This window comes from Eretmochelys imbricata, chromosome 14 (genome assembly GCF_965152235.1).
Source record: "Eretmochelys imbricata isolate rEreImb1 chromosome 14, rEreImb1.hap1, whole genome shotgun sequence".
In the NCBI taxonomy this organism is placed as follows: Eukaryota; Metazoa; Chordata; order Testudines; family Cheloniidae; genus Eretmochelys; species Eretmochelys imbricata.
Window position 1 is genome coordinate 8,546,335 of NC_135585.1, and position 12,266 is coordinate 8,558,600.

Genomic DNA, 12,266 nt, shown 5'->3' on the forward strand with positions numbered 1-12,266 from the left:
TTGCTAAGGGGTCCGTGTGCCACGAAGGAAACGTCCTTGCACACAACTTGTGTGAAACGTTGTGGTGGCATCGATTATCAGATCGGATTGTTCGCTCGAAGTAACAAAACACGCCTTCGTTAGGAGAGGTGAAGCCTTGGGGAGTGGGGTGGGGTGGAGGTATTGGTGCCCTCCGCCTCGCTGTCTTCCGAATCTAGATTAAACCCGAGTTCACTCGATTTATGACCTGAAGTCTGTAACGTGCTGGATCTTTTTTTGGAGTAGTTGTATTTTTTAGGGAAGGAGGGGCGGGCAGGAGGCCATTGTAACTTTTTAGGCGCTAGGTACCTTAGGTTGTTTCTCACCCTCTCCGACCGTCTTTTCTGTGTAATCGTGAAACAAACTATCAGGCCCTTGGTCCCTTTTGTTTTGATCTTTTGTGTTGCTGTTTTCAAGTCAACTTCCTTAGTTGAGATTGTAAACAATTCGTTGGATATAGTTCCTCCTGCTATAGGGAAAAATTCCTTTTTAAAAAAACTTGGCCTTTAATAATATATATGTATATTATATACATAAAAGTAAACTATTTCAGTCTACATGCTGGGAAGGAAGAAAGGCATCATTTTTATTTCTAAATACTTGGAATGTGCTCCTTTTGTAGTGATGAGGGCAGTGTAAGCAGATAAATATGGAGAAACGTTTATAAATATGGATGAAGCTTGTCTTCTGCCTTTGAAAAATAATCACTGAAGACTTGCGAGAAAATAGTGAATTTAAAAAACAAATTTTGTACCCTAAATTGTGACTTCAGTGAATGAAAATACAAGATTTAAAATAAATATTTAAAGTACTTTGTTGGTCTTCCAACAACTTATTGAACCAAGTTAATAGCTGTGCTTTGCAAAATAAAGTAGTTGTTTCAAAAAAGTCTAAAAATAGTTTCTGCGTTTTTGAAATTATGTAATTTTAATGGCATGTGCGGTATTTCCAGTTTAACTTCTAATGCGAAAAAAGTCTTAAAGTTACTGCATTTAATTTTTTAAAATAATTCTGAGTAGGAAGAAAAATGGCTTTATTTTCTAGACTACTGTAGATTTTTTCTTGTGATATAATTACTTATAATTGCTTACATTATATTTTAGAATTCATTTGGACTAATCTTGTAAAAGGGGTTTTCACGCAGGGCCATTATAGTGTCCATGTGCTGAACTCCTTAGAAATAAGCTTTTGAGATGCATGTAGCTGGGCTGATGTGTGGGAGAATATTAGTTTTTAAAATACTGTTCTTCACTTTTGTGTCTCTGGCTGATAGCTTTGCTTTTCTAGTGCTCAGAGAAACTATCTTTTTAAAACTTTATAAATCTGTTGTGGCCTAATGGAAAACTATGGACAAAAATCTGTTTAATAAATTGTCCTTTTTCACCTCTGGATTTCTCTTCCCTTTATTAAAGATCTAGGGACATAGTGTTCTGTCTGTGACAACATAGGTACATTGCAGAGGGTTATGATTGTTGTGAAGAAATAAACAGCAGGAGTAGATATTTTTTCAGTTATTTATTGAATTTTAGTAAAATGTACAATTATGATGCATTCAATCCCAAGAAAGGGCATGTGTATTCTTAAGAAACAAAGATACTATTTTTGAGCATATATCCTTGCTAATAAAATATGGGAAGAGAAATACTGAAAAGAAAATACACACAAAATTGTCTTCAAAAAGAATCTTGCAACTTTGATAATTGTTTGGATTTGGTACTGAGCAACTCTGATTTTCAGAGATTTGAATGAAGCATCGGTCTGTTTCTTAATATACGTCTGATATGTTGAGGTATTTTGTGCTTTCATTAATCATAACTGATTTACACATAAGGTCAGTTGTTATAAGGAAGTTTTACATGCTTAAGGAAAATTGGTATAAGTGTTGAATTGAATTTTATTAATTGAACTGACGTCAGTTCTTGCTTGGGAATAGTTTGAAGTACCCTGTGTGGTTTTGATTACCCATTTTGATTGGAAAAGCGGTCTGAGAACGCTTGAATGCTAAAATTGTTTGGAATTAAAATCCTTATATTCCAGTGTGTGTGGGTTTTTTTTTTTTTTTAAAGTAATTTGCTCTCTAAATCTGACAAGTGTTATTTAATCTTAATTTTCTTTGGCTTTATGAAACTAGCAGTCTTCTGTTTTGGCTTTAACATTGATAGGATTAATTCTGTAATCAGTGTGTAATACTTATTTCTTTTTTGTTCATTATCTTTAAACTGGATGGTATAGATTCTAAAAATGGATTTCAGGAACTGGATTCAATTAGCAGTTTTTCAGGACATAAACATTAAAGGTTTAGATGAAAAACGTTGTTTTGACTGACTGGATGAATGACAGGATAGTGTTTGATGTGAGTCCAAGAACTGATCTGGAGCTCATGCCCAACTTCTCAGTCCATCTTAAGGAGCCAAATAAAATATTTAACCTAGGCCTCATTTTGCAGAAGAGGTTGAATCTTTGTTGGGACCTTAAGAAAGTTCTGAGAAATGTTTGGTATACTTTTACACTAAGTGTGTAACAGTTTATTTAGGTCTGGGTTCCATAATAGGGGAAAAACCACGGTGGTGGCATAGTTCTAGTAACTTTTTATTTAGCTTCCAGTGCATCTAGGCTATAAGTTTCTTCTAAGGTTATTGATCTTTTGCTTTTATGATAGACAAATTAAGATATCTCCTAACCCCTTACTGAGATGAACACTGGTGTATTATGCACTGTCTTGAGGTAGAAAGTTGCAGGATAGTAGACAACTGTCAAAGTATTAAATATATTCAAATAAATTTTTTAATTAAAAAATCTTAGCGTGAAGTTTACATGTTGGATTTTGATCTCATTTACACAAGTACAACTCAGATTAATGTGAGCTCAGAAGCCAGTTCTAAGGCTGTGTCTGCACTAGACTTTTTTTTAACATTTCCCACTATGGGTATCACTGATTTAGCCCTTCTCATGGGAAATGTAGTATAGGCAGGGCTTCTGCAGCCACTGTCATTTTTACCACCATTTTTATCTAATCCTGTTCAGTCTGTTTAGGCGACGCTCTGATAGAAACTCCAGCATTCACCCCACTTCAATTCTAATGTGATTTTTACTAGTTGTCATTCTCATGAATCTCTTTATGTAGAAGTGGTTGCTCTGTACCATTTGAAAACTGAGATTCCAAGCTTTCAGATGGAATATAGTATTAATGCTTAACAGTGGAGGTGTGCAGGAGGTAAGATAATATTGCTTATCTTCAAGGACTAGAAGTGTCTGTTGTATACTGTTGGAATGTTAAAAATCCTGGGTTTTCAATAATGTCTACTTAAGTGAAACACATCAGGCTAGCTACTTTTTGTCAAGCCGGAATAATTTAAAAGAAATATCAGTTTGGAGATTAGAAAACATCGCTAAAATATATTGAGCTAAATGAAAACTATCAATTGGTGCATAATCTAGCTGCTACTTTTGGTACAGCCTTGATTTGTTTCAGAATGGGTAACAAGTGAAATGAGTTTGATGGCCTTAGCCTAGACCCTTGTGGCTACATGATGCCAACTTATGTGGTATATGTGATATAGTGTAATTGGTAATCTTTTTCAGGGGAAAAAATAGAAATAAATACAAGAGAGTTGGATCCTTGGACGTATTAACAGAGGAGTAGTAAGTAGGGGCAGAGGGGTGACTTTTACTTCTGTTTGTGGCACTGGTGAGACTGATACAAAATACTACGTACAGTTCTGGTGGCACCATTTTTAAAAGGATGTTGAGAAATTGGAGAGGGTGCAGAAAAGAGCCACAAAAATGATTCAAGGGCTGGAGAAAAAGCCATACTGTGAGAGTCTTACAGAGCACAATCTGTTTAGCTTATCAAAAATAAGACTGAAAGACGACTTAATTACAGTGTATAAGTACCTTCACAGAGAGAATACCTGGTACTAAAGGCGTCTTTAATTTATTGGTGAAAGGCATAATGGGAACCAATAGCCGGAAGCTGAAGCCAGACAAATTCAAATTAGAAATAAGGCACTTTTTTAACAGTGGAAGTGACAGATGATTGGAAGAAACTGCCAAGGGAAGTGGCATATTCTCCACCTCTTGATACCCTAATGTCAAGACTGAATGCCTTTCTGGAAAATCTGCTTTAGCCAAACACAAGTAATTGGGCTCAATGCAGGGTAACTGCTTGAAATTTAATGGCTGGTGATATACAAGTGACTGACTAATTTAATGAAATGAAATTTAATGACTGGTGATATACTGACTAGATGAATCAGTGGTTCTTTCTGCCCTTCAACTCTATGGAAAAATATCAGAGCCAGGTAGCACAGGTGGGTACCCCATCAGGCTACTGCAATTATTATCCCTTTCTTGCAGCTGCATGGACAGCTGTGTGATTCCTTGTGGAGTCTTCTGCATCTCACCATGATGGTGAGGTGCCTGACTTCTGAATGCCTGGTAGGGTTTAATCTCGATGATCTCAGATAATGGGTACCAAAGTAGTTAATATTAGCTATTGTCTGTCCCCACTATTGGTGGTGCATGCTCCCTTCTTGCCAAAGAGGATCATAATTTTGATGCATTTCTGAACCTCACCTCCAACTGTCCTTAGATTTTCAGCTACTCGTATCACTCGTTTGAGATTAGCTAAGAGATTGCACTGTTTTCTTGATGTGGACCTTACCAGAGTTATTGATACCTTTCTGGCTTCGAGATTGGACTTTTAGTGTTTGCTTTCTGTGAAGGCCACTTTGAAATGTCAGCTGGCACAGAATGGAGTGGCTCCACCCATCTAATGCCATGGTTTTCAACCTGTTTACCATTGTGGGTCGCATATGCAGCGCTCTGTGTTACGTAGGCTGCATCCACACAATATGTATATTACCTGTATGGCCCTAAGGATGTCACATGGGCCGCAACTATGCGCTGACTGGGTGGCAAGGAGCCCGTGGGCCCCGGGTTGAGAACCATTGATCTAATTTGTTAGTCTCTAAGGTGCCACAAGTACTCCTTTTCTTTTTACTGATCTAATGGAATGAGTACATTACTTCTATATTATATTCAGTGCACTGACTTTGTAGCTTTTTCTGGGTGTAATTCAAGATGTGTGTTAATCTATAAAACTTTGTATTCTTGACACGTGACAGCCTATCTCCCTGTGTGTCGTTATGATGGCTGAGATCATTTGAGTAATGTAAAGCATTCTTCCCCCATAGTCAGAGAGTATTGCCTTCACAATATTCCCAGCCCCTGGAGAGCTCAGTGTTTGATTTGATACCTCAGGAGCTGACTGAAAATGTTAGTGCGGTGGGGTACTGGGAGTAGGAATGGACCATGGTTGAATGGGATATGGGAGGGAAGGGGCCCAATTAAAAATCCCTCAAAAATTAAAGAACATAGGGAGTTCCCAACTTCTCTTCCCCTGGAGTGTTGTGGTCTAAAAATAGGGATCTGAGTGTTTATATCTTCAAAGAAGCAGAATTGCAAGGTAAATAACTTTTCCTTGCTACTCAAACATTACGTGTTTACACCACAAGGTTAGATAAGAATACTTGTGACATATATTGAACTCTTCCTCTGTAGATATCCAAGCTTAGCCCAAAGCTGGCTCAGCATTATCTCGGTTTCCAGGGGAAGGAAACTGAGATGCAGAATGTGGAAATGACTTGCCCAAGTTCACAAAGGGAATCAGTGACAAAGCTGTGAATAGAATCCTGATATCTTGACTTCCAGTTTAGTGCCTAGGCACTGGGGCATGCTCTCTCTCCTTAATGTACATTTATTGAAAATAAAATTTGGTGTTGGCCCTTCTGATACTAGAGATTGGGAGTGACCCAAAGGTATCTTTTGGATCGTATCAAATGATTCTGTGATCTTAGTTATATATTCACTTGTACATTCTATGTGTGTGACTCCATTCAGAAATAGTTTAACATGCCACAGGTTTTACTGTAATCTTAAAAGTGCTTTTACCTTAGATGTCAAACCTGGTAATGAACCATCTCATATATTATCAATGCTCTTTACTTCTCATAGCAAGTGCAACTCAAGCTGGAAGGCTTTTGTACCACTTTCCATTCCTAAAAGTGAACGGAAAGTATTGCTCGGCTGTTAGATGGTTACTTCGCATTTGCACAGTTCTGAAAGTGAAAGGAAAAGCAGTGACATATAAGTTTATAAGTCTATATCCTGTTATGAATCTTCTGGAATGATTCCTAGCCAATTCATGTTTAACACAACTAATAAAAATGGATTTCTTGCAGAAATAAATAGAAGACAGCCAGCCACTCCAACTCTTTTTTTTTTTTTTTTTTTTTGGTGCCTTTGTCAGTGGCTAGCAGTTCGGTAATGCTTAAATGAAGCAATGAAACACTATTGTCTTAACAAGTGGGAGAATTAAATGGATGCCTGTGCATCCTTTTTCTTTAATTTTAAAAAGAGATCCATGTATAGGACAAGCCAATTTATAAGAACGTTCCCAAGCACAACCTAAGAATACTACATTGATTCTCATTGGAGGTTAGAGCTATGTGAAAGAATGCTGATACCATTACTCATTCTGGAAACAGATGTTAAAATATTAACAATGATCAAATTATATGCATCTCTAGTGTACTGGTAAAATACTATAGTAGTATCAGGATTCTGATACTTTCAATGCACTGTTGAATTGTTACTTTATTAAAAATCAATAAAAATACATAGAGGAAATAAGGAGCGACTTAACTAAAGGTAAATGGCTTTCAACAGGATAATTGAGTTGAATTGTGTAATGAGATGAGTGTGGAGCCTGAAGTCCATTCAAAGAAACTTGTGTGTGTCAAATGTACAGAAACACATAGGGGTTGTGTTCTCATACATAACTCTTTGCATATCACCGTAAATATGTCCATATCCTGCAAATAATTACACGCATGCTTAACTTTCAGCATGTGTATAAACATTTGCAGGTTTGGGACCATATTACTTACTGATTGATCATGATGGATTATCAAACCACTGAAAGACAAAGACTATAATTTTAAGTTAGTCTACATCCAGCTTTCAGTATTACTTATCCAGTTAACTGCAGGCACAACTGATTAGGTCTGTAATAATACCTTTTTACATGCTTAACTAGGTGATTTGTAGTTGGGTAGGTAAGAGTCCAAATGAGTGCACTTGTGCCTGTATTGAACTGAGGGTGAGAGGTTAATTGAGATTAATATGTATATTAAAAAAAGAGTCTTTTATTTCAGGTGTTGGGGGGAAGCAGGAGAAAAAGAGTGATTATAATCATGACTTGAAATTTTTTTTGGATGTTTACAGGAAATTAAGAAAAATTCAACATGCTCAGTTAATACCCCAGATGGTTAAATATGAACTGTGTAGTTCATAACCAAATAGTACTTACAGCAAAATGTTCACCTGCACTAAGGACAAATGGTGTTTTTAATTCTAACATGAGTTGGAATAGAATTAAAATTTAACCTTATTAATATACGCTTTCAGAATGAACATTTTCAGAGAACTGTTTTTTATTTTTGAGACACAAGATGCTGGAAAACAGGATTTATGTCCATAGCATATTTCCAGAAAAGGAACTCTATTCCCAATCAACCTATTAAAATTACTAGGTCTTTTAAACTCTAGATCTTATAGATTTCTGCATCGAAAACTGTATGTGGGGCTGAACCTGTTATGCAGCAATGTTAGTGATGCCCTTTGTTTTTGTTTAAAATACATATAAAAAAACCCTATTCAATTCCTGAGAGGAGGAATAAATCCATAGTATATTAGGAGCTTTCTAAAGAAGATGGTGGGTGGATATAGGAGTAGTGGGTGGTTTGAGAAAATTGGAACAGTATTGGGTGGAGTAGGAGAGGCAGGCAGGTGGATGGGGGAATTGAGCTGCTAAAGGGACTCTGTGTAGCTGCAGTGGTGCCCGCATGTGTGCAATTTGACAGTGGAAATGGAAAACTAGAAATCGGTTCTCATAGTTGGGCTGGAACATATGGAAGAGAGTCTTTTTTGCCCATGGCATTTATTATGATACAACTCTCAGTCAATGGGTAACAATAGAATTACATTTTGTGAAATCCTAAAAATAATTGTTTTCATTTATTTGCTCCGTTTTATTAAACATCTGTTTTCCTGCTTGCCATTGAAATTAATATGATTGCAGGTTTTTTAGAATCTGGGCTTTTTAAATAGATACAAATGGCCTCGTTTTGCAAGATGTCAGGCACCACCTCTCTCAATTCCTGTTCAGGTTAGGAGGGGTTGAAGGTGACCAGATCCTTGTATGCTTGGACTCAGTGGGCTGAGAGATCATTGACCCAAGTGAAAAGACAGGGTACAGTCCAGGTTCTCATGCAAGTTCTATGAGTTTTCATTTCTTGAAATGGTAGTTCTTCATGAAAAGAGGAAAAGTATTCTTGGTCCTATTTATATTACAATAGCTCCCAAAACATATCCCAAGGGGAAGATGCTGTCCATTTCCTGTTTCTTAGCGATCAATAAAATCCAAAGCAAAACAAGTCTGTGGACAATTAAATGATCTGTGCTGAATCTTAGTGCTATCTGACATAGTTCAAATGGATTGGATAAATGGCATTTCTAAACAAGCATCTAAAATTACTGTTCCAATACATAAATCGAGAACCTGGGGTAAAGTGAAAGAATCTGTAAAGGTACACCTTTCATATTTTTTGTTACAAGAAAGTACCGGTTAAGTGTGTACATGTGTGTTTATGAAACAAATTGTTTTTGACATCTAGCCAAAATGTTTTGCACTACTGCTGATGTGGAATCCCTGTATGTTCTTATGGAAGTAAATGCTAATTTTATGGAAGCTCGGGGTACCATGCAATGATTTTAAATTGTTGGATGCACATTGTTGACAAAAAAGGTCAATTGTCTAGACTACATAAATGCAGGAGTGCCCAAAACTTATGCTGGGGTCATGTCTGATCCTCCAGTGTAGCTCTGCAATACAGGTGAGACTTTCCTGTGTATGGCCTTCTGCTCAACAGTTGGGTAAAAATGTTTTAAAAAAACTGTTTAAAATGTTACCTGTTTCTCTTACTGAGACAGGAAATAAACTCCCTTTCTTTGTTTAGGAGCAATAAAGTCTGTTCCTGATGAACACAAGAAAGAGAATTTGTAATCAAGGTACTTCCTTGTACCAAAGAAAAATGGAGGGTGGAGACTGATTTTTAGTCTTAAGGTTACCCAACAAATTTGTGAAGTCTCAGAAGTTCAGGATGGTGACTCTGGCAGGTATAATTCCTTCACTGAATTAAGGGAGTTGGTTTTCAGCTCTCAACCTACAAAATGCATATTTCTATAAAGCGATAACGCCCATCTCTCAGAAAATAACTGCATCTTCTTATAGGTCAGGATCATTTGCAATACTGGGTTCTCCCCTTTGGACTTCTTCGCCACCGAGAGTGTTTTCAAAGGTTATAGCAGTGGTAGCTGCTTTCCTTCATCGAGAGGTGATTTTAGTATTCCTGTACCTCAATGATTGGCTGTTCAAGGGTCAGTCTTATGAAGCAATGCTGTCATCCACACAGAAGGCCCTTTCTCTGTTGCTGGAATTAGGTCTTCAATTCAATGTAAAAAAATCCACATCGACCCCTGTACAGAAAATACAGTTCGTTGGCATGTCCTTGGGTTTGTTGATCACCAGGACTTACCTTCCCGTGGATCGATTCATATCTATCTAATCAGAACTTCTGAAGGGAGCCCTCAGAACTAATGAAGGGAGCCCTCAGAACTCAGTGATAAACTGCCTCCAACTCCTAGGTTACATGGCAGCTTGCACTTTTTTTTTTTTATCAGACCATGCAAGCTTATGCCTTTTGTTGGTCTGAGCCACCCCTGGAAGCAGTCTACTCCCCAAACAGACACAGCTTAGACAAACGGGTTTCAATTCCCCACAAAGTAAAAGATTTCCTAGACTGGTGGAAAGATCATGACAGCATCAGTGCAGACATTCCTTTTCTCCAGTCAATCCCAACAGTAATGACAGATGCATTCCTGTTGGGATGGGGAGCTTGTGTCAATGCTTATACAATCTAGGCCTGATGGTTGCCTCAAGAAACCAGGCTCCATATCAATGTGTTGGAACTCAGGGGAGTCAGGAATGCCTGCCTTCATTTTCTGCCTCTCTTCAGGGACAAGTCAACTAGGGTCATGACCAACAACATGGTCTATATATTTTATATCAGCTGGCAAGGAGGAGTGAGATACCCCTCTCTAGCACTGAAGCAATCAAGTTGTGGAACTGGTGCATAATCCATCATATATGCATTTCAGCAATCTACTTTCCTTGCCTTCAAAATACCATAGCCCGTGCTTTCAGCAGGCACTTCTCCAAGCACTATGAGTGGGAGCTGGACTCTCAGACCTTCCAAGGCATATTTAAAACTTGGGGATTTTCAGAACTGGACCTCTTCGCCCCCTCTGTGAACATCAGTTTTGCTTAAGAGCGGAGGTCTAGGCCACTGTTCTCTAAGAGATGGCTTTCTCCTACCCTGGACAAAGAGTCTGTTCTGTACATTTACTCCAACACCTCTGTACTGAGGGTGATGAACGAAATCAGCCAGGACAAAGCCAGGGTTATTCTAATAGTTCCAACATGGCAGAGACAAGCTTGGTATCTTTATCTGTTTCACCTGTTGAGCAACCAAACTTCTGATCATCCCCCATCTCTTCCCACAAGATGCCTGTTGATTGCTTCATCCCAACCTAGGAGTTCTCTGTCTCAGGACATGGATTCTCAATGGTTTTCAGGGCTAGAGTTTGACAGTTCTGTGGAGGTAAGACGGGTGTTGTTAAACAGTAGGAGAGAATCCCCTCAAAGTATTTACCTTGAAAAGTGGAAATTATTTAGTCATTACTGTCAACTCCAAGGACTCCAAGGCTGATTTTCCTCACTCTCAGCTGTCCTGGATTACCTGCTGGAACTAAAGAAAATTGGATTATCAACCAGCTCAGTCAGGGTTCGCTTGGCTACCATAACAGCTTTTCATTCCCTCAAGTGAAAGACCCCACTGCGGCTTGGGTTATCAGTCTAGTTCTTCGATGTCTCAGAGGACCTCCCTTTGAACCAATGGTGACCTGCTTCTTACTTAACCTATGTATGAATGCGGTCATTTTGGTAGCTATAACGTTAGCCCAAAGAGTTGGAAACATTGGAGACTTAATAGAAAGATCCTTCTTTCATGATATTCTTAAAGGAAAAGTTTTCCTTACATCTACTCCCTAAATTCCTCCCAAGCTGTCATCCAAGTTTAATCATAACTCATCCATTTATTTATTGTGTCTCTTCCCCGCCCAACCCAACCCACATAATTCTCTATAGGAGGTTTCCTTTCATACCTTAGATGTCAGATGAGAATTGGCCTTTTATGCTGATAGGACCAAACTGTTTCAGAGGTCTCCTAGGCTGTTTGTTTCCATTAGGCAGATTTAAAGAATCCATAGTCTCCACTCTAAGGCTACTGAGGTGGGTCTCTAGATCTATTATTGCATGCTATGATGCTACCAGCATTCAGCCCCCTTCTAGGCTGTTGGCGTGCTCTACAAGGTTACAATTAACATCTACTCATTAATTTAAAGAAATTCCAGTATCTGAGGTCTGTAGAACGACTGTGTGATGTTCAGTGTGTTCCTCCTCTAAGCACTATGCCTTGGTCTATGCTTCTAGATCTAATACAACAGTTGGCAATGTGGTTCTGTCTTCAGTTCTAGATCCACTCCTGAAGCTCCCTCTGTCCTGTGGGGATACTGCTTGGGAGTCATCTGAAGTGGAGTGCCCACAGGGAGGCTACACAAAGAAAAGGTTACTCGCCCTGTGCAGTAACTGTGGTTCTTTTGAGATGTGCCCCTCATGGGTGCTCAGCTACCTGTTTTGGAGTTTCTTTGTGGCACTTTGCAGTAGAGAGGGAACTGAAGACAATTCGTCCCTGCAGCCCTATATTGCCTTGATATGGGGCACAGGGCTGCTTAGGGCATGTACATGGACTGAATGAATACTGCTAATGAAAATCTTATTGAAGGAATGTGGAGTGCACGTGGACCTCAAAGAACCACAGTTACTGGATGGGTTGACTAATCTTTTCTTCTCCATGTCCACTGAAGGTAGGACAAGAAATAATGGGCTTAATCTGCAGCAAGGGAGACTTAGGTTAGGTATTGGAAAGACTTTCTAACTATAAGGATAGGTAAGTACTGGAATAGGTTTCCCAGGGAGGTTGTGGAGTCCCAGTCATTGGAGGTTT

General features: G+C 38.6%; 1 protein-coding gene across 3 annotated transcripts in view; it reads left to right on the forward strand.

The window, feature by feature from the left end:
- Positions 1–12,266, forward strand: part of SMURF2 (SMAD specific E3 ubiquitin protein ligase 2) — a 96,407-nt gene that overhangs the window by 771 nt on the left and 83,370 nt on the right. The gene's annotated exons all lie outside the window — the stretch shown is intronic.